This window comes from Rattus rattus, chromosome 1, assembly GCF_011064425.1.
Source record: "Rattus rattus isolate New Zealand chromosome 1, Rrattus_CSIRO_v1, whole genome shotgun sequence".
NCBI classification, from domain to species: Eukaryota; Metazoa; Chordata; class Mammalia; order Rodentia; family Muridae; genus Rattus; species Rattus rattus.
In genome coordinates this window covers 232,079,639-232,098,911 of record NC_046154.1, presented here as the reverse complement: position 1 = coordinate 232,098,911, position 19,273 = coordinate 232,079,639, and the positions used below count along the sequence as shown (strand labels likewise).

At 48.4% G+C, this 19,273-nt stretch overlaps 1 protein-coding gene and 1 long non-coding RNA gene across 2 annotated transcripts in view; one reads left to right on the top strand and one right to left on the bottom strand.

Moving 5' to 3' along the window:
- Positions 1-19,273, bottom strand: part of Zhx2 (zinc fingers and homeoboxes 2) — a 146,178-nt gene that overhangs the window by 68,401 nt on the left and 58,504 nt on the right. The window contains exon 2 of the mRNA XM_032915599.1: positions 7,380-7,453. The gene's annotated coding sequence lies outside the window, so the exon portion shown is untranslated. The remainder of the gene's footprint in view (positions 1-7,379; positions 7,454-19,273) is intronic.
- Positions 13,052-17,002, top strand: LOC116911654. The gene is made up of 2 exons (XR_004389333.1): positions 13,052-13,370; positions 16,704-17,002. It is a non-coding gene; the product is annotated as an uncharacterized LOC116911654 (long non-coding RNA).

The window sequence follows — 19,273 nt, the reverse complement described above, 5'->3', positions numbered from 1 at the left end:
TTGGATACACACTGCATCCTTCTTGCATGGCTAATATAGGTCTGAGTACGTAGCATGATTGCATTTAGGAGCTTGAAGTGCAAAGGAGGCGTGGGTGTCCACTGGACCTATGAATACAAAGGCATTTTGAACAGGGAGACTCATAGAGTAGGAGATGAATGACTTAAGTGGGGAGACTCAGGAGATTAGGGTGGGGAGAGCTGATTTCTAGTCTCCTCACTGCCTCTCGCTTGACCCTGGACAAGTGACCCATCCCAAAGGACTCCTCACCTTCTTGTCACATGGCACACCTTGAATGGCTCTACCCCATGCCACAGATGCCATGTGTCAAAGAGTTTCATTTCTGTTTGTGTCTCAACATTCAGCAGCAATGCCAGGCCGGTGCCGTTTCCTGAGGTTACCTGGGTGCTGTTGTGAGCGCCTGAAGTGCATTAACGCACTGAAGGCTCACTGACCTCTTGGATGGAAGCATGGACAGCCTGCTTTACCGAGGAGCGAATGGGTTGCTTAGGCGGCATGGATGGTAACTGTTGGGGCGTGGAAGGATGCCTGATTCTGATTGGTTAGTTTCTGTCTTCACTTTTGTCTCCTTTGGGGACAGGTTACCAGGACCTGACTGCTGAGCTCTCCATACAATTTATACGCTTATCTCTGCTATGCAGTTCCTCCGCAAGAGAAAAGGCCACAATGTCAAGGCACTTAAAGGGCTTCGTGGACAAGCCTTCTGGGCTAACAGTGGAGGTGATCACTCCAGCCCGACTCCTTTTACTCCTTTTACCCAGGCTCACATGGTAGAAATGTTCTGTCAGCAATGCCATGCCTCCATTGGAGGACCTAGGTCAAGTTAGCCACTGGGTGTCACTATCAAGTGTTGTGACTTAGAGGACACTGCAGCTCTCTGAGTCTATTAGTGCCTTAGTTTGTGGTGACCCAGTTCTTTGCAAGAAGCAACTTAAAGAAGGAAGGGTTGAGTTTTGCTCTGAGTTTGAGCGGTTGTTCACGGGGATAGGGTCCATCACGAGGAAGAGGCACGTGCTACCCACCCTCTTGGTTGAATCTACTTTCCAACTACAAGTAGAGGGGCATGAACACCAGGGCTCAGCCTGCTTTCTCCCTTTTCTTTGTTCTGGGATGCTAACCTATGGAGGTATGGTGCTGCCCACACTCCGTGGGTCTTCCCTTTCAGTTGAATCTCTCTAGGAGTTTCCTCACAGACAGGCCCCATGTTGCCTCTTTACAAGTCGACAGTGAAGAAGAACCACCATCCAGAGCCACTCAGATTCTTACTTAGTGCTCGGATTGTGCATAGGGAGGTCTCCCCTCTCAGTTGTTTCTTGGAGATGCACAGGACTTTCTAGCTTGAATCCCCACAGTCTGACGATCAGACAACATTGAGTTTGTATTCTCCCAGGGCTGTGGCATGGTTTCTATGACTTCCACATTTCCTGTTCACCCTTAGGGGCAGTTGGATCTCTAGTTTCCAAGGAACAAGAGCAACTGTATTATAGTTCCTTTTTCGAGCATCTTCCTACTGAGCAGAAGTTGGAAAATACACCAGCTTCGGACCAGCCAGCCAGCTTGTGTCCACATCCAGCCCTACCACAGTGGGACCTCTGGAAGCCACACGCTGTACTGAACCTTAGGCTCTTCCCTCTGAAAGCACAGTGACCACGCTGGGGAGATGGCTCAGTCATGACCTCCTCATGCCCACACTGCGGCATAGCTCAGTGGGGCTCTCTCACTGTGGTTCTGCTTTGTGATTGGCTTTGGGAGGGTGGTTACTGGTTAGTGATATAAACTAAGGCTTCTACATGTCCTGTTATCTTTGTAGACTCTACTGTCACCCCCATGATGTCATGCTATCAGTGCAGGGTGAATGACTTAAGACAGCTTGGTATCTGTCATCCCAGTTGAGGTTACCCAAGGTCAAGCAGCACACAGTTAATGTTCAAAGATACGATAGCCAACTCCTCAAACCCCTGACATTAAATATGGAGGCCATCTCATCCCAGAGAGGCCACTGATTTCACCCTTCAGACCCGGGAGCTGACTAAACATGTCCTACTGTCCCCCAGTGAGGATTATGGGTTGAGACAGAGCAATGCCCTGGTGTTAAATAACCAAAGTAGCCAGAGAAAGGATTTTAAAAATTGATACATGCTATCCCTTTATGACTTTGCCTCTACTCTGGTGCACAACTAGAACTTTCCTTTCTCTGCTGTCTCTTTGATCTGGGATGCGATGGCCAGGAGCTGTTATTTTACACGCACACCCACACGCACACGCACACTCAGGCACCTACGCTCCCTATACAGACATTCTTGTGGTCATTCACTCAATGAAATCCTGAGAGGAGGAAAAGAAAACTGTAAGTTTTATACCTTCCCTTCTGTCTCCCCTCTCCTCTCCCAATCCATTTACTTTAATAAAAATCTAATATATACTCTAAATAAACAGGTTATATTTGTTTAAGACAAGCTTTCTGCTGGTGCTAAAAGTCTACTTCATCAGTTGAGTGAGACCATGCTTCCTCCCTCAAATACAGCCCTGTCCGCTGCTGCAGGCCTCTTTCTTCTCACGGGTGGCTCCTCCATGCTTCCATCCCAGCCTGCCCACGGACATGCATGGCTTCCGTGGTAGCCATGACCATTTACCTAGGGAGTTTTCAAGGCTTCATCTAGAGATCCTGGGAATCCACATCACCTCAGTCTCCTCACTTGCTAAGTGAGGACGATGAGGATAACGTAGTCTCACAGACTCAGCCTTGGGGATGCAGTAGAGTAAGCATTTGGTACATGTTAGTTCCTACAGTGATAATCTTGGTAACATGGAAAAGGAGGTCCTGACTAGCATTTATTTCATACTTGGAACATCTCACTGTTTTAAATACTTTTTTTCCCCTAGGTCTTCTCACATATTCATTGCATTTTGAATTCCATGGCAGCCCTCTTGAAGATAGTGCTATATCCCCAATTTATGGATGAGAAAACTGAGGTACGGTGAATTTAAATAACTCACCCAAGAACACTCAGCTTTGAGACCACCATATTGTTCTCTCCACTTCAGTTATTCATCCATCTTTCTCATTGTGGATTTAGAGGGGAATGGATTTTTGCCTTCAAGAGCTTAGTACAGTGCCTGTCACACAGACTGATTCAGTGATGGAGGAGGCCAGAGGGTGGTGGTCTCTTCTGTCTTGACACACACCCCTTTGAGGCAGGGCCTGGATTGCCTAATCTCTGCGCCTTCTGCTACTGAATCAGCTGGGTTGGACAGATGGTGCCTTGACGAGGAGGCTGATTCTCTGCCTGGCATGCACACTCTGGGCTCTGCACATGCTGTCTTACAATTCAGCCTGACTCAAGGCACAGGAAGCAGACAAGGCTCTCAGCAGCCCCAGATGAGATGGGGGGGTGGGGGTGGGTTCAGCAGCTTGGTGTAGAAAACAGAATTTAATAATGCTATCACGCTACCCTGTCCTCGTGGAACCGTTGTGACATCCTGCATTTAAAAAAAGTGACAAGCTTCAATTGCTATGCATGACCCATGTCTGGCATCACAGTGACTCCTGGCCCCAGAGCACCCTCATTTTCTGGTGACAAACAGCTTACAGGGATCAGGGGACTGATGGCTTTGTGCAAAGTTGTCCTCATGGACCCTTCTAAGCCCTCTGTAGTGTAGTTGTTCTCCCCGCCTGTCAGAGTATAATTTTCATTAAATATTAAAGAGCTGTTTGTTAAAATAATGTCGTCATGGTAACAGCGTTGGGTGGGGGTGCTGGAACAGCCTAGCGCTGCCCAAATTGCGGCATATTAATCAAGTGCTTTGCACTCCACAGTGAGCGTCCCTTTGAGCTGTCTGGTGACAACGACTCTAGAGGATCCAGGAACTTTTGCAGCTGCTGGTGCCAAAGATGCAGGCTGTCATGAGGTCCTGGGCTGAGTTGTGCTTGTTGATGGATGGATGGATGGATGGATGGATGGATGGATGGATGGATGAAAGAATGCTGGAAAATCAACTCTAGCTGTTTGTGTTAGAGCAGTTTCTGACAGATCTTCTGTTTTTCATTTGCCCTTTTATAGTGGGAAGGAGTTTTGCCAGAAACTTGGAGGAAAAGAGCCAGGAAAGCAAATCAGGGGTGGGGGCACTGCTTCTTTTGCTCACAGGGAGAGCAAGTGGCAGCAACAGAGAGGCAAAGTAAAGAAGCTTTGAAGCAGGCTGCCTGGGTCAAATCCTAGCTCTGTGTACTGTGAGGAGTGACTCGCTCTTCCAAATCTGTGCTCCCACCTACGTCAGAGGACCATAGCTGTGTTGGCTTTGTGTCTGAGGACAGGTGAGTATGACAAATAGCAGCCTCAAATCCCAACCACCCAATCTTCCGCTGGCCTGTTTTTGCTATGGGCACCACAGCTCTGGCTGCAAAAGTCATCGAAGATACCACAGAAGGACTATTTCAAGGTGCGTCCATATTTGAAAGAGCCCAGTGGGTCCTGGCCACTGCCCCGGTGTTTTCTGAGGTCAGTATGTTCTCCTTGGATGGGGCCAGATGGTGGCTGTATATCACAGTCTGGTGAGGGAGGGTATCTACCAAACATTCAGGTACTAGAAGGCTGGGCTCCAGGATCGCACTGTTGACAAAGCAGGCCTTTTAAAAGGTGTGGCTTAATGAAGGTGATTAGGTCATCGGGAGTGCCATTGGAGGAGACTAGTTCTTTCAGGGCCTTTATTAGTTCTAGCGAGAGTAAGACAACGCAAGGGAAACAAGCCTAATGTCTTGTCTTATGTCTCTTCCACACATGCTTCTAACATCCACCAAGAGGCCATATGGGTTAGGGTACTTGATCTTGGACTTCTAGACTCTAAAACCATGAGCTAAATAAACCTCTTATCTTTGTACATTATCCAGATTCAGATTTTTTTGTTATAGCAACTGAAAATGGACCCATACACAATTTCCATAGAAGAGTTAAGCCTTTGGGTTTTGTTTTGTAGTTATAAACACAGGCATACATTTTTAGCTCATATTTCTACACACAGAGAGAGACATTGTTGGTCACTGCTGTACTGCCTTGTGAAGAAATACAGGAAAAATGAAGATAAAGTAAAAGGAGACATAAGGCTTCCCTTTCTCTACCCAAAAAAGTGGGTTGAAGGTATCCAGAGAGAGTTTGAGAGAAAGACATACAGAGAGACAAAGATGAGATAGATAAATAGATGGATGGATAGATAGATAGATAGACAGATAGATATACCCTCAAAGATTTTTTTTTTAAAAGTTCTCAAGGAGAGACTGATTTCTGTAGAGTCCTGTTCTCTGCATGGCCCTACCTCAAAAAAGCCTTTATTGGCTGTTTTCTCTGTTGTGTCTTAGGTTTTCTCTGCTGCGCCCAAGATCTCTCCCCTTGCCTTTTAATTCTTTAACTGGCAGAGAAAATGAAGCCAATCAAGACTCTTAGATGGTAAGAGGGAGGAGGAAGGAATTGGACACTGAACCACATACCATGTTCCCTGGGGCCAGCAGCTGGTAACTGACTTTGGAGCAGGATCAGAAACAGGAAGGGCCATAGGAAGGAGACAGCAGGGAAGATGCACACCCAGTAGGCCATACACAGCATCTCCACTTGGAGAATGACCTCAGAGTGAGTGTAGACACCCTGGTTCCACCGTACAGCTACAGCAGAGCCTCGGCCTATAGCCCCGGCTTTACCTCTGACTCACATGACACCTGGATGGTTGTGTGACCGTGATGAGATCCTTGCTGTGCCCTGGAACAGGGACAGGTAGCTTTATACCAATCACTGAATCCTTATGACCCTGCCCCCATTTATCAGATAAGGAGACTCAAGCATAGACAGGCCAGCAACTTGCCCAAGGCCACGAAGCTAGTGGAGAGCCAGGCTTGAACGTGGCAGTCCACTCTAGGGCACGCCCTTCTGCACAGATACTCTCTCCGTGTTTTCCCCATCACCACTTTATTTGACCACCATTTGCTGAGCACCTACTCTGTGCCAGGGCCTGTGCATGCAAGGACAGTTGACCTCTCAGCTCAGCTTAAGCTGTAAGGATGTCATGGGTCATGACTTGGAGTCACTGTCCAGCCCACTTCCTCTGCTTTCCCTTCTTTCCTCTCCACTTTCTGTCCCCAGATAGTGTCCAGGACTTCCCAGCGCAAACTTGAGGGTACAGAGGCTGGTCACTCGTACTCTGCCCTGACCTTGGACTCACTCCTGCCTAACGTCCTCCTTTGGGTCTGGAGTCCAGCTTCTCTCCTGTCCAGCAGGTAGAGGTTTGGTCACCCGGGTGTGCGGGATAAGTCTTGCCCCTGCCAAAGGACCCAAACTTCTGGGTAAAGTCCATTTCAGATTCTCTGGCATCTACCTACTTGGGTCTTACCCACGTATTTCCTTATTCCGCCTGTAAACTGGGCAGGGTGACACTTCCCACCCCCCCCTTTTTTTACATGCTCCCCAGGCCTTTTCTTCCACTCTGTGCACTTAGGATCTTAGACCAAATCTGATGGTGTGACCAGCAGGAAGTTCTTTGGGTAGCCCTGCTATGGGAGGGGGCCCCTGCTGATCCTTTCCCCAGAAAGCCTCCCATCATGCTTTGTGTACTCTTACATTTATCGTGTAAGCCAGGTGTTTAGGATGGCAGATGTGCACATGGGCTGCCTGGTATCAGTGGTGACACTGGGGCACAGGAAAGACGCAAGGTCTCCTTACTCAGTAGTCTCTGCAGTGGCCACTGGTCTTATCCTTAGCCTCCACCCTCTTCCTATACATCCCGCCCCTCAAAGGTTCTAGATTATCACAGAACAGCCTGAAAAACACTGCTTTACCAAAGCTTCCCACTTCAGTATTTTCCATGCGCATTTGCCCAGCCACTCCTTAAATTCTGCTATTGACAGGGGAACTCACTACTGGCCCAAGTTTTTCACTGCATTTGTGCAGTATCTCTTGTCAGGGAGTTTTGCTTAGGCTAAATCATCAACAGTCACCCCCCACCCCCTCCCGAGTTCTTATCACGGCTACTTTAGGGCGGCTTTGCCTATTAGCTAAGCCAGGTGCTACACACTCTGTTCTAAGACAATTTTTTTTTTCCTGAACATAACTCTAAAAATATGTCCCTGACCTGAGCTGCTGTCATCTGTGCAGAGAGGGGAGTGCCAGCCACCTGCAGGCTCATGGCTTCTAGGGAAGCCCTGGCAGGAAGCCAGCGCATTCTGGGAGGTTTACACCTGGAAGCTTGGCTCTGTGCTGTGTCCAGGTGCGGGTGGATGGAAACAGAGTTGCATGGTTGGCTTTCGCATGCATCTCCTACCCTTTCTGGACATCAACCTGGGCCAAGTGCACCCACAGCCTACTGGCTGTATCCCTTACCAGTGTCTGCTGGGAGTTCCTTACATCCTTGGACTCTTGCAGCCGGATTCCCAGAGCAGCCAGTACATGGAGACCTGGAAAGAAGAGAGACTCTGTGTGAGAAGCAGGGCAGAGCAAACCAGGTCTCCAGCTCCCTTTCCCAGCAGGACCGGGCCCTTGGGAAACTTAGGATGGAGTGGGAAGGGAAAAATGGACCCCTGTAAGGACCCAGGTACTCATAAAAACAACTTCACAATCTCCAGGCTTTGTGGCAATTCTGAGCCAGAGAAAGAAGAGGAACAAAAAGAAAAAGTGGGGGGAGGGGACCCCAACTCTGGATGAGTCAGCAGTCTGAGGCACAAAGAAGAATTTTTAGGAGCGTGAAACCTAAGGCAGATCGCTTGGATGTGGAAAGGGGTTGGGCTTCTCTAACCTCACTCAGTGTCCCCCCAAATCCTCCCTGCTCATTACCAGCAGAGGGTTGTGCAGGGTCTCTTCATGGTCCCAGCAAAGGGGGACGCTCAGTGTTCAGGCTTCAAGCAGAAAAGATAATGTGGTCCTTAAAGCAAAAGATCCCAACGGGGATGAAGAGACTCCTGCCAAACACACCTGTGTGCTTTGAAAATTCCTCTGGAGAGCTGCAGCTGGCAGAATAGGGCGTGTGCGGGATTGGGGGGACTTCTGGGGGGGGAGCTCTGCTCATGTGCATGGTGAGTTGAGGCCTGGGCCCTAGAGCTCTGCAGCCAGCCCATGGGGGTACCTTGTGAGCACATGTGGGGCTGCTTATGACTGTGGGACTCTCTCCCTTTGCCCCCCATGGCTGGGATCCTCAAAACCAAACATGTCTCTGTCTGTTTGTCTGTCTGTCTCTCATCTTTTTCTTGTTTCCTTATGAACTCAAATGAACTGAAGTTTCTCTGTTCTCACAGGGGACGCCTATTGACCCCAGTGAAGAGAATCATCAGGGTTGCTGTTAGTGTTCCTTGAGCCTCTGCCCCGCTCCCCACTCTTGCTCTCGAGACACCTGAGCGGGACTCTTGCTGCTCAGATGTGTTCCTTTGAATAGCAAAGAGCAAACCCACACCACGTGAGCCTTGCTGGGAAGCCGGGCTCACGGCTGTGGATTCAGAAGTTGCATTTTAACAAGAGCCATGGGCGACTCCCGGGCACAGGCTGTAAGACGGGCTTTATTATTCTCTCAGTCCTGGGAGGAAGTCTCTGACCATCTCCAGGTGAGGAAATGAGCAAGTGAAGCCACAGTTGGCTGCCGCAGCTATGGAACCACTGAGGGAGGTGGAGTGGATTCAAACCATTTCCACTGGCTTTTGGAAACTGCATTCCTTTTATTTATTCCATTTATTTGTGGGGGAGTAAAAGGAAGAGTCAGGCAGGCCATGCTTAGTAAGAGTGGCCTGGGGAAGAGTGGTCTGCTGAAGTGGGGTCGACCTCAGGCAGAACTCTCTGAGAATGGGGGGAGGGCAGCATGAATACAGAGGTGGGTGTCCCCTTCTCTGTCATGTCAAAATTCCCAGGTCTTGGACCATTTCCCCTCAGGGGATCACAAGCTTCTCCATGGAGCCGCAGTGTCTGACTGATTCCGAGTTAAGGAATTCAGATCTCTCTTTCCTGCCCACAGAATGAATGACCTGTCCTGGAGAAGAGCCCACCCCTTCCCCAAGGAGACCAGGCGGTGACGCTTGGGAAGTGCAGGTGAGGGCTGCTATTCTCTGATTCCAAGTCCAGGTATATGACCTGAGGCACATAGCTAGCCATGACGGGGAAGGAATGCCACACGTAGTTTCTTTATCCTCCTCTCATACTGTACCTCCCCACTGTGGCCTCTACTCCCCCACTCCGCTCAGTCCACCCCCCCCACCTCTCTACTCCCCCACATCCCGTGTTCCTCCAATTCTTTTAGGAAAGAGCAGGTCTCCCAGGGATAACACCCAAGCAAAGCAGAACAAGCTACAATAAGACCAGGCACGAACCCTTACATCAAGGCTGGATGAGCCAACTCAGTAGAAGGAAAAGGGTCCCAAGAGCAGGCCAAAGAGTCAGAGACAGCCCCACTCTCAGGGTTAGAAGTTCCTCAAAGACCCCAAGCTAAACCACCACAACATGCTTGCAGAAGACCTAGCTCAGACCCATGCAGGCCCCATGATTGCCACTTCAGCCTCTGTGAGCCCTTGTGAGCCGAGCTTAGTTGATTCTGTAGGATGTGTACTTGGGGTGTCCTCAGGCCTTCACGGGGCCCACAGCTGTTACTTTTCTCAATCTCAAGTAGCTGGTGGCATCCTTGATTTAAAGTTAGGCTCACCTCTCATGAGGAATTGGTTTCAAGACCCTATCTGGATATTAAAACCCTCCTCTGAGGCAGAGGGAGCCGTGGTGTGCTGACTGGTTGCTTGACACAGGCAAGGTACAGTCATCAGAAAAAAAGGAAGGAGCCTCAGTTGAAGAAACACCGCCAGGAGATGCATTTTCTCAACCAGTGGTCAATGGGGAAGGCCCAGCTCATGGCGGGTGGTGCCATCCCTGGACTGGTGATCCTGGGTTCTATAAGAAAGCGGGTTGAGCAAGACATGAGATGCACGTCAGTAAGCACCTCTCTGTGGCTTCTGCATCGGCTCCTGCCTTCAGGTTCCTACATTTAGGTTCCTGTCCTGGCCTCCTTTGGTGATGAACAGCAATGTAGAAGTAGACGCTGAATAAACCCTTTCCTCCCCAACTTGCTTTTGGTCATGGTGTTTTGTTGCAGCAATAGAAACTCTAGTTAAGACACATGCCAATACAATGTAGACCTGTCCTTGGTTCACACACCTGTTCTCCTCTACCAAGCACCAGCAGAGGGGTGCAAAGTGCCTCAAAAGGTGGTCATAGCATACCACACAGCTCCCTGACTCAGCCGTGGTCACATCTAGCTTCAGAAGGTTTCCCTGAACACCTTCCAAAGCTGTCCACCTCGGCTCCACCCTGCCGAAGCCTACACCTGCTCAGTCACCTGATTTCCTGTGACCTGTCCTTTTTCTTCAACCTGCTAACCTCAGCCCTTCCTTAGCCCTAATCCTCTAACTACTTCCCCTCTACGTCTCCCTTTGACAGAAAACTGATGAGAATTCCACACATGTGTTCTGACTCACCAATGCCTTTGAGCTCCAGCTCCTATACTCTGGGCAGCCCTATGGCTAGGCTGGGTTAGGCCACTCTCTCAAACATTCTGTCCTCCTTCCTACCCTAATTCTCCATCTCACCCTGACATCTGATGGAGACCGTATAGAACTGGGTAGGCAATGCCTTTGTACCTCTTATTTTTGACAGTACCAGTCGTTGTTCACGGGCGAGTAGGCAGCCACTCGAGCACAGAGTAGCACAGTGATTTGGCTGGGGTCCCACCAGCAGGGACTCTGAGACCTGGAGAAGCTCACAGAATCAGTTCTGCTTTACACAGCCTCTCTCCATCCTTCTAGAGCAGTGGTTCTCAACCTTCTTAATGCCGTGACCCTTTAATGCAGTTCCTCATGTTGTGGTGACCCCCTCAACCGTAAAATTATTTTTGTTACTACTTCATAACTGTAATTTTGCTGCTGTTATGAATCCTAATGTAAGTAGTTTTTGGACATGGTGGTGGTTTGCCAAAGGGGTTGCCACCCACAGGTTGAGAACCGCTGTTCCAGATAGCCGTTGGTTTTGACCAGTGTGGTAAACGGTGTGGTGCTTGGAGACAGAAGGCACTGGCCTCCTGTCCAGTCCTGCTGCTCTTGCATGACCCCTTCTTTGTCTTCAGTTATCTCTTCTTTCTGAGGAGCTTGGAGGGCTATGCACATAGCTACCTCCTCCTCCCGTGTGGGAGGGATGCTGGATAGCAATGGTGAGGACGACCTTAGCGTATGCCCAGTGGAGCCCACAGCTCTGTGTATGAACGGCAGAGCACAACAGGAGACTATGGATGACTGGCTCTGTAGCATCCTTAGTCTCCAAATATGCCCGTTTCCTCTCTTTCTGGCCTACGACCACACTGGTCCTAAGAAGTAAAATGTCACTGAGGAAAAAGAAATGCAGGCAGAACTTCTATGGCTCACCATTTTCCTCTGGGCCTGGTCTAATCTTGTTAAGCTGCTTGGTACTTTAAAAACTGGGGCTGGAGAGATGGCTCAGATGCTCAGAGTACTGGCTGCTTTTCCAGGGAACCCGGGTTCAATTCCCAGCACCCACATGGCAACTTACAACTGTCTCCAGTTCCAGAGGATCTGACACCCTCACACACACACACATACATACAGGTAAAACACCAATGCACATTAAGTAAAAATTAAAAAAAAAAACCCCAAAGGTATTACATGAACTGTACATACCTTAAAAAAAAGACAGGGGCTACTTTAAAGGTTTATAAACGCGAGACACCCTCTCCTAGGATGTCTTCCTCGAATATAGCTCATTCCATGTTCACACAGCAAACATGTACTGTAAGAAACCACTCTCACACGTATGTCATTGTACCCTGCGGTAATAGCATCAGATGGAGGGGCATGGAACAGAAGAGGAAGCTCTGGGCTCTGGCCAGACCCACAGACTACAGCCGGGAGAAGGGGTGAGAGACTTAAGAAGACAGAGGGCCACGCACTGCTTCTGTGGAGCCTCAGCTTGGTTACCACTCCCTGGCCTACAAGTGTGTGACCACAGTCACCTGCCCAGGTGATATCCCACCTCAGTCAGACATCCGGTCCCCAGAACCCAAGTGGACGCTGGCTACACATGGCAGGTCTGAGATTCCAGCCGTAGAAGACAGGGTCTCTGGGGTAAGTGTATTAAATCCAGCTCTGGATTTAACCAATGGACCCTGCCTCAATGAATGATGTAGAAAGCTTCCTGATTATCAAGCTCAGGCCTCCACATACACACACATGCTCATACCCATGTTTGTACATGTATCTACATATATGGAACATGTGTACACATCATATATATCATTCATATATATATATATATATATATACACACATACATACATACATATATGCATGCCTGAGTAAAAGGGGGGAAAGCTATGTATTGTGGTGCTTGTAATCTTAGCCTTGGGGAGATAGGAAGATTTTTAGGGTTCATTAGCTTAACCTGTGAGACTCAAAAATCCCTATCTTAAAAACAGGAGGATGATACTGAACTGCTTATACTACAGGCTGACTTCTGGCCTCCACAGACATGTGCATATGCATGTATGCACACATGTATAGGTGCTCCTGCAAAAACATGAACATACACACACGCATGCCCGCAGTGAAAGAGGGAGAAAGGACTTCCTCTTCATCAGCCTTGTCAACACTTGATATCCTGAGCGCCAGGGAGGGCTACAACTGTTTTTCTCAAGCTGTTTCTTCATTATTTCTCCACCTCCTTACAGGGGCACAGATTACAGGCCAAGCTGTGGATAAAGTGAACCCTGGCTTTACCAGAACGGGGACAAAGACATCAAAGCTGTTATTGTGCTAATCCTAGCATCATTCAACTGTGCCAAGCTTGCAAGGAGGGCACATGAGGCCAGCACAGACTGAGGTGAGTCCCAAGAGACAGGCAGCAGACAGGGAGGAGATGGAGACGGGGAAAGTTGTGTAAAGGAGGGGGTGGGTGCCTATGGTGGGACAGACATGATTTCCCCAATGCCCGGAAGGTAGTAACCCAAGTGGTTGTGGTGGAGAGGGCTGCAGAAGAGGGTGGGAGTTCTCTGGGTCTTGAAAGCCTTTCAGTGAGTTGAATCTTCACCTGGGAGAGAAGAGAGGCCACCAATGACTTGGATTCTGTATCTGGCCCAGGCTCAGGGTTAGTCAGAAGTCTGTTGAATGGAAATCTGTCTCCTCTGTATCTGGGTGCCCCATAATTTGAGAAGCCCTGCCCTGAATTCTGAAATCTTCAGATCGAGCAACCACATTGCTGTCTGATTTAGGTAGAGAAGAATTCTTGCTAGAGCCTCCTTTTGTCTGGCCCGGGGGATCCTGGCTCCACTGTAGCTGTTGGCAGGTGTGTGGGTGTGGGGTGTGGGGTGTGGTGAAAACACCCCTGATTACAGCTCCCAGCCCTGCGTCAAGGCTGGGAAGCCATAAGAACCTTGAACCTTTGCAAAAGACACAACGGTGGGCTGGCAGTGGTTTCTTTCTTTAAACAAACAGCTCCGTCAGAGACAGCATCATCTGGGAATTTTTCCATAATCTCCAAGAAACAAGAGTCAAACATGGACAGTGGAGGAGGCTGGAGTGCAGGTCCCCTAGGACATGATGACAGGCTAGGACTTGCAGGCATCACGTCAGAGTGTGTATAGCTGTCTACCTTCTAGCTGTGGACCCTGATGTCCTTGGTCCACGGAGATGGTACACTCCTGCCTAGAGACTGACAGATGGTGTCTTTTATTCAAGAGCTTTGTGGCTGAGACAAGGTTTATTTTATTTTGTCATTTGTAAGGCTGAATAGGATGGAGATTAAATACTATTATAATTAGGCTTGCGATTATAATTATTCTGCCCCTCACACCATCCTAGCTGCTGTGTGAACCCATGGCACTGACCATCTCGCAGTACCTCACAAATGCTGAGTCTGCCTCCCTTCTCCTGAGCACATTTAACAAAAATCTGGATTTCCAGAGGCTATCAGATAAACCCACGGAAATTCTATTGTCCTCTGAGTGATTGATGGAGTAGGTAGGGATAAGAGAAAGCAACTACCTGTGGGCTTTCCCCTAGCTGTACTTTATTTCCAGCCCTTTATTAAATAGCTTAAATATTACTTGCCTTCAGGGTCAAAATAAAATTGCCAGAAATTTTCACTTTGCACTCATAAATGATACTCACTAAACTCATTTAAAAAAAGTGTGTGTGTGTGTGTGTGTGTGTGTGTGTGTGTGTGTGTGTGTGTGTGTGTACTCGCACCAGATCACAAAATGCTGACTCAAGACTGGAGACTCACTGTCTCCATAACACAGTCCACTTTTGTCCAGTCGCATGAATTGAGTAGAGAGTGCTTGTTGTGGTGGCTTGCCCCAAACTGGTGCGAAGTTAAACTGAAGACTCAAGGCCTTATCCGCCCCACCCCCATTTCCCCGGCCTTGCTTTGGCCGGAGTGTAACTGGGGGCACACTGCACATAGACAAGTGTATACACATAGTAACTGTAGGAAATCGAATGCAGGGACGGGAAAAGATTTGGCAGCAAACCAATGTCAAACTTGAGCTTCTAGGCAACGGAAAAACGGAAATAAAATTCTGTATCAAGGACCACCCCAAACTGAGCAACTTCACAGATGTTATCAAGCATATGCTGGCCACGGAAAGAGGCACTTCCCCTGCGTGACTCATTACGGCATCATGGCTGCTCAGGCAGGTGCTATGATTAACTCTAACTTACAAATGAGGACACTGAGGCATCTGAGTGTTAATAACTCCCCCAGGTCCCACAGTGTTCCAGGGGTGGGGCTCACAGGCGATCTTACATACCCCACCATTTCTTCTAAAAGGGCGGAATCCTGCACAGAAGAAAGATTTACTCCAGAAATACCTCTTCAACACTTGAGGCACAAACACCACTTCAGGTGTGGAAGAGGAAGCTGGTGTGTGTGTGTGTTTGTTGTGTGCACACGCGCATGTGCACTCAAGTGCGGCTTGGTTCTTGCTTTCAATGAGCTTAGAGAAGCTAGAATCTATGCATGAATAGAGGAGGGGAAGCACCCACTGTGGGATCATGAAATGGCACGGGAGGACCTACCAAGGTGAAAATTCTGGTTAGGATGTCGACAAGGGCTTTGTGGTAGGGTTACCATTTATTCTGAATTAAAGGACTCACAGGATTCAAACATGAGAGTTGGTTGAAGGAGGTCTTACTTCCTAATGGCACTGCCTCTGGGGTTTCCTATCTTGGTTAAGATCCACTCTCCCTAGGTGGAAAGGTCATTTCTGTGGTGACCGAACTTCCACATCTGTAGGAGAGACTTGCAGGAAGGGAGTAGGGAAGAGTTCACCTCAGGACTAGGTGGAAGAGAGGAGGGAGGCTATCTGAATGAAGTGAAGATGTGCAGACCTGGTCAGGGCTGGAGCTCCAGCCTTGGGTATATCTGATTGGTTCTGACAAAGTCTATTCAAACTAGGTTTCAGTTCTCGCCACCAACAAGGAGGTTCAGGAAGAGAGGTCCTCGATGACCGACCTAGCTGGGTGGAACCTTGGAGAGCTCCCATCTTGTCTCCTCTGTAGATGAGGGAATTAAGGGCTACACAGGCTTCATTAGGGTAAGTCCTTGGAATTGAACCCAGTTATGGTATGATGGCAAGGTGGTATGATGATTTTTTCCTCCTCCTCCTCATGTACTCTGTGGACTTTGAGAAGTTCAAGAGACTACAGCCATGACATGAGGAGAGGAGAGGAGAGGAGAGGAGAGGAGAGGAGAGGAGAGGAGAGGAGGGAGAGGAGAGGAGAGGAGGAGGAGGGAGAGGAAGCAGCTGACCCTCAGAGGCTCTAGTGATACAGCTCTCTGTACCTCAGGGTCTTAGTGATAGATCCTGACAGTACCAGATCAGGTCACCAGCCTAGGACCTCCCCCTTCCCTGCCCATCTTCTTCACAGGGACCCCTTGTCCCATCCTCAGGAAGTTTCTGGGAACCCATGAGTAGTTTCTCTGTGGACACAGCTTTCCCTGACAAGACATACATCTGGTAGTGACTCACACACTGGATTTCTGCCCAAGGCCGTACATCTTGAGTGGGGAGAACATTCTCTTGAACTGACAACCTGCCCACCCTGCGGTGACAATGGAGGCTGCCTTTGTCAGCCAACACTGATGTCATTCAAATGGCACTTGGACCTCCTTGCCTGGGTTGTCCTAAGATTCCAGTGTCCCTCAGATACCAGATTCTTGCTCAAAATTTCTCTGTCCCGGAGGGCTAGCTCCTCTCTTGTCCTCCTCCCCCTCCCTTGGTCATCATTTCTGCTCCAACACCCTCCCTAGGCCTCTCCAACCCTGGTTCAGCTGCTCGATTTTGAAATACCATTCAGCCATGATTTGCACCTCAGTCCTGTTATAGGCAGGAGAGCCGTGTAGCAGTCTTGTCCCCGAGGGTGGCAGACTCAGAGGAGGAGACCATTTGTACTAATCACAGCAAACACCACATATAGCAATGCTGGATGCCAAGTGTGCCTACCACCAGGCCCTCACACTTACAGGCTTGTATCACTATTAACTTCTGGGCAAAGTCATCTCCCCAGTAAGAATTTCCTAATCTCCTAACTTCCTCCCCTAGACCCTTGTCTTACTATCCATTTACTTTTCCTGCATCATGTAGCATTTCCCCAATTTTGTTCGTTGCCTAAACAGTGGCTTGCTGCTTGTCTGTCATTCGAGGAACAATCGGTGCCCGAGGACGGAAGCTCTGGAAAGGAAGCAATGGAAGAGCGAGGAGACAACTTACATGCAGAATGGGAGAAAGTCTTTGCCAACTATATATCCAACAGGGCATTAATATCTAAGGTCTGTCTAGGACTTTTCCATCTCCAAAAATTAAAAACTAAGAACACGCCAATCATTCAGTCAATAAGTGGGCTGTTCAACGGAATGGGCAGTTCTCGAAAGAAGAAATACGAATAGCTAATAAATACTCGAGAAAACAAAAATCAGACACACAACCTCCTTATCCATCAGGAAAATGCAAACTGCTTTGGGATTCTATCTCCCTGTAGTCAGAATGGCTATGTCTATTAAAAAAGCCATATATCTTGGTGACAATGTTGGGAACACAGAACCCTTGCATTCTGCTGACGAGAACATGAACTGGTGGAGCCACTAAGCAAATTAGTATGGTGCCTCCTCAGAAAGTTCAAGACAGAATTAGCATGTGACCCAGCTGTCCCCTCCTGAATGTATTCCCCACCCAAGATATAGACACCATATGTACACACTGACTTTTAAGTCTACACCATTGACAATTCAAATGTGGAATCAGTCTAGATGCCCACATCTTGGATAATGAAAATGTGGCATGTGTACACAATGGAATCTTACCCAGTTACAAAGAACACAATTATATCATTTTTCAGGGGAATGAATTGTGCTGAAGGTCACTGTGCTAAATGAAATAAGCCAGGCCACGAAAAGTAAATACTGTATGCTTTCTCTCATTTGGGGAATCTAGATTTAAATGTATATGATGGATGTGTGAGTGTGTGTGTGTGCCTGTGTGTATATATGTGTGTGTGTGTGTGTGTGCCTGTGTGTGTGTGTGCCTGTGTGTATATATGTGTGTGTGTATGCCTGTGTGTATATATGTGTGTGTGTGTGTGCCTGTGTGTGTGTGCCTGTGTGTATATATGTGTGTGTGCCTTTGTATATGTGTGCCTGTGTGTGTGTGTGTGTGTGTGTGAGAGAGAGAGAGAGAGAGAGAGAGAGAGAGAAAGTAGAGATTATGTGGTTAGTGAGACATCTTAAGGGAATGAGGAGCAAGAGAAGGATAACAGAATATATATGACAGAAATCAGAGGAGGCTAACTAAGGGGAGGAACTGGACTAACAGAAACGGAACAAAGGTATGGGCGGACAAGCAGGACATATGTAGGAAAATGCCTTAAAGAAACTCACTGCTTTGCATGTTCTCTAAAAAGGAGGAGGAGGAGAAAGAACGAGGAAGAGGAAGAAAAGTGCTGTATATTATCACCACTGGATTTCCAGAATCCCCTAGAGGTCTAGCTTGGTACATCTGGTGAAGGCTCCTTGTTTGCCTGGCACTGTGTGCACTAACCTGGCTAAACCCACGAACCCTGTGTGAATGGCATTATTGTCCCCAATTTGATGTGAGGCTCTGGGAACTTATAGACCCTCTGATCTTTCTGGAAATAAGTGGCTAAGATTCTCATAAAACTTGAATTTATCTGACAGGATAGCCCATGATTTGAATTGTTAAGACCTCCTTCATGGGCTCAATGATACAAAAAGCTGATTTCTATGAAGCCAAATTGCCAGTGAAGAGCTTCCCTCCTTCCCCCATCTAAACACTGACAAGGCCGAGGAACACACGGGGCCTCAGAGAGCCCCCAGGAGTCTCAAACTAGTTGCTCATGGCTCACATCTCAACAAAACAAACATGTTTTGTTGGTATGGCACCATGTGGCAAAAAGGGCCAGGTCGTGGTGCTGCACTCCTTTAATCCCAGGACTCAGGAGGCAGAGGCAGGTGGATCTTTGTGGTTTCTAGGCCAGCCTGGTCTACAGAGTTCCAGGACATCCAGGGCTACACAGAGAAACCCTGTCTCAAGAATAAACAGACATAAATAAACATGTAAATAAATAAAGCTAAAGGGAATCAGAAGGCCCTTGGGAAGGGCCATGTTCTTTGCCGTTTTGCCTTTAGCTGCCTTTCTCCCATACTGTCCCACATCTCTCAGATGTATGAAATACATCAAGGACCTGGTGACATTATTTGACAGGTACAGAGGTTGCCCCAGGCAGAATGAAAGGAAGGGAGAAGTTGGGTAGAGGAGGTTGTGTGGAGAGGGTGGGGCTTGCCCGGTACTTGGAAGATGAGTGAGGCCAGTGTCAGCCGAGCTTTGTGAACCCCCAGTTCCAGAGGAAGGACGTGGCTGAGCAAGCACAGCAAGGCTGACAGAGGGTGGGGAAGGAGAGCAGCCAGTCATGAAGTGGGAGCCTAGCACAGGCAGTGCACACGTGGTGTCACACCACGGAATCCAGACATTCTTCTATAGGACTAAGAATCCCAGATGGCACCCGTCAGGTTGGTCTTGCTAACTCTCAGCTGTGTGATTTTTGTATAAATGAGGGCTGGGGGCCTCACATACCCGCTGCATAAAATGGGTACCCAGATGCTATGTATCCCAAAGGGGTATAGCAAGGATCAGAAGGAAATCCAGGAGGGAGCGTCCTCAGCACAATTTCTGG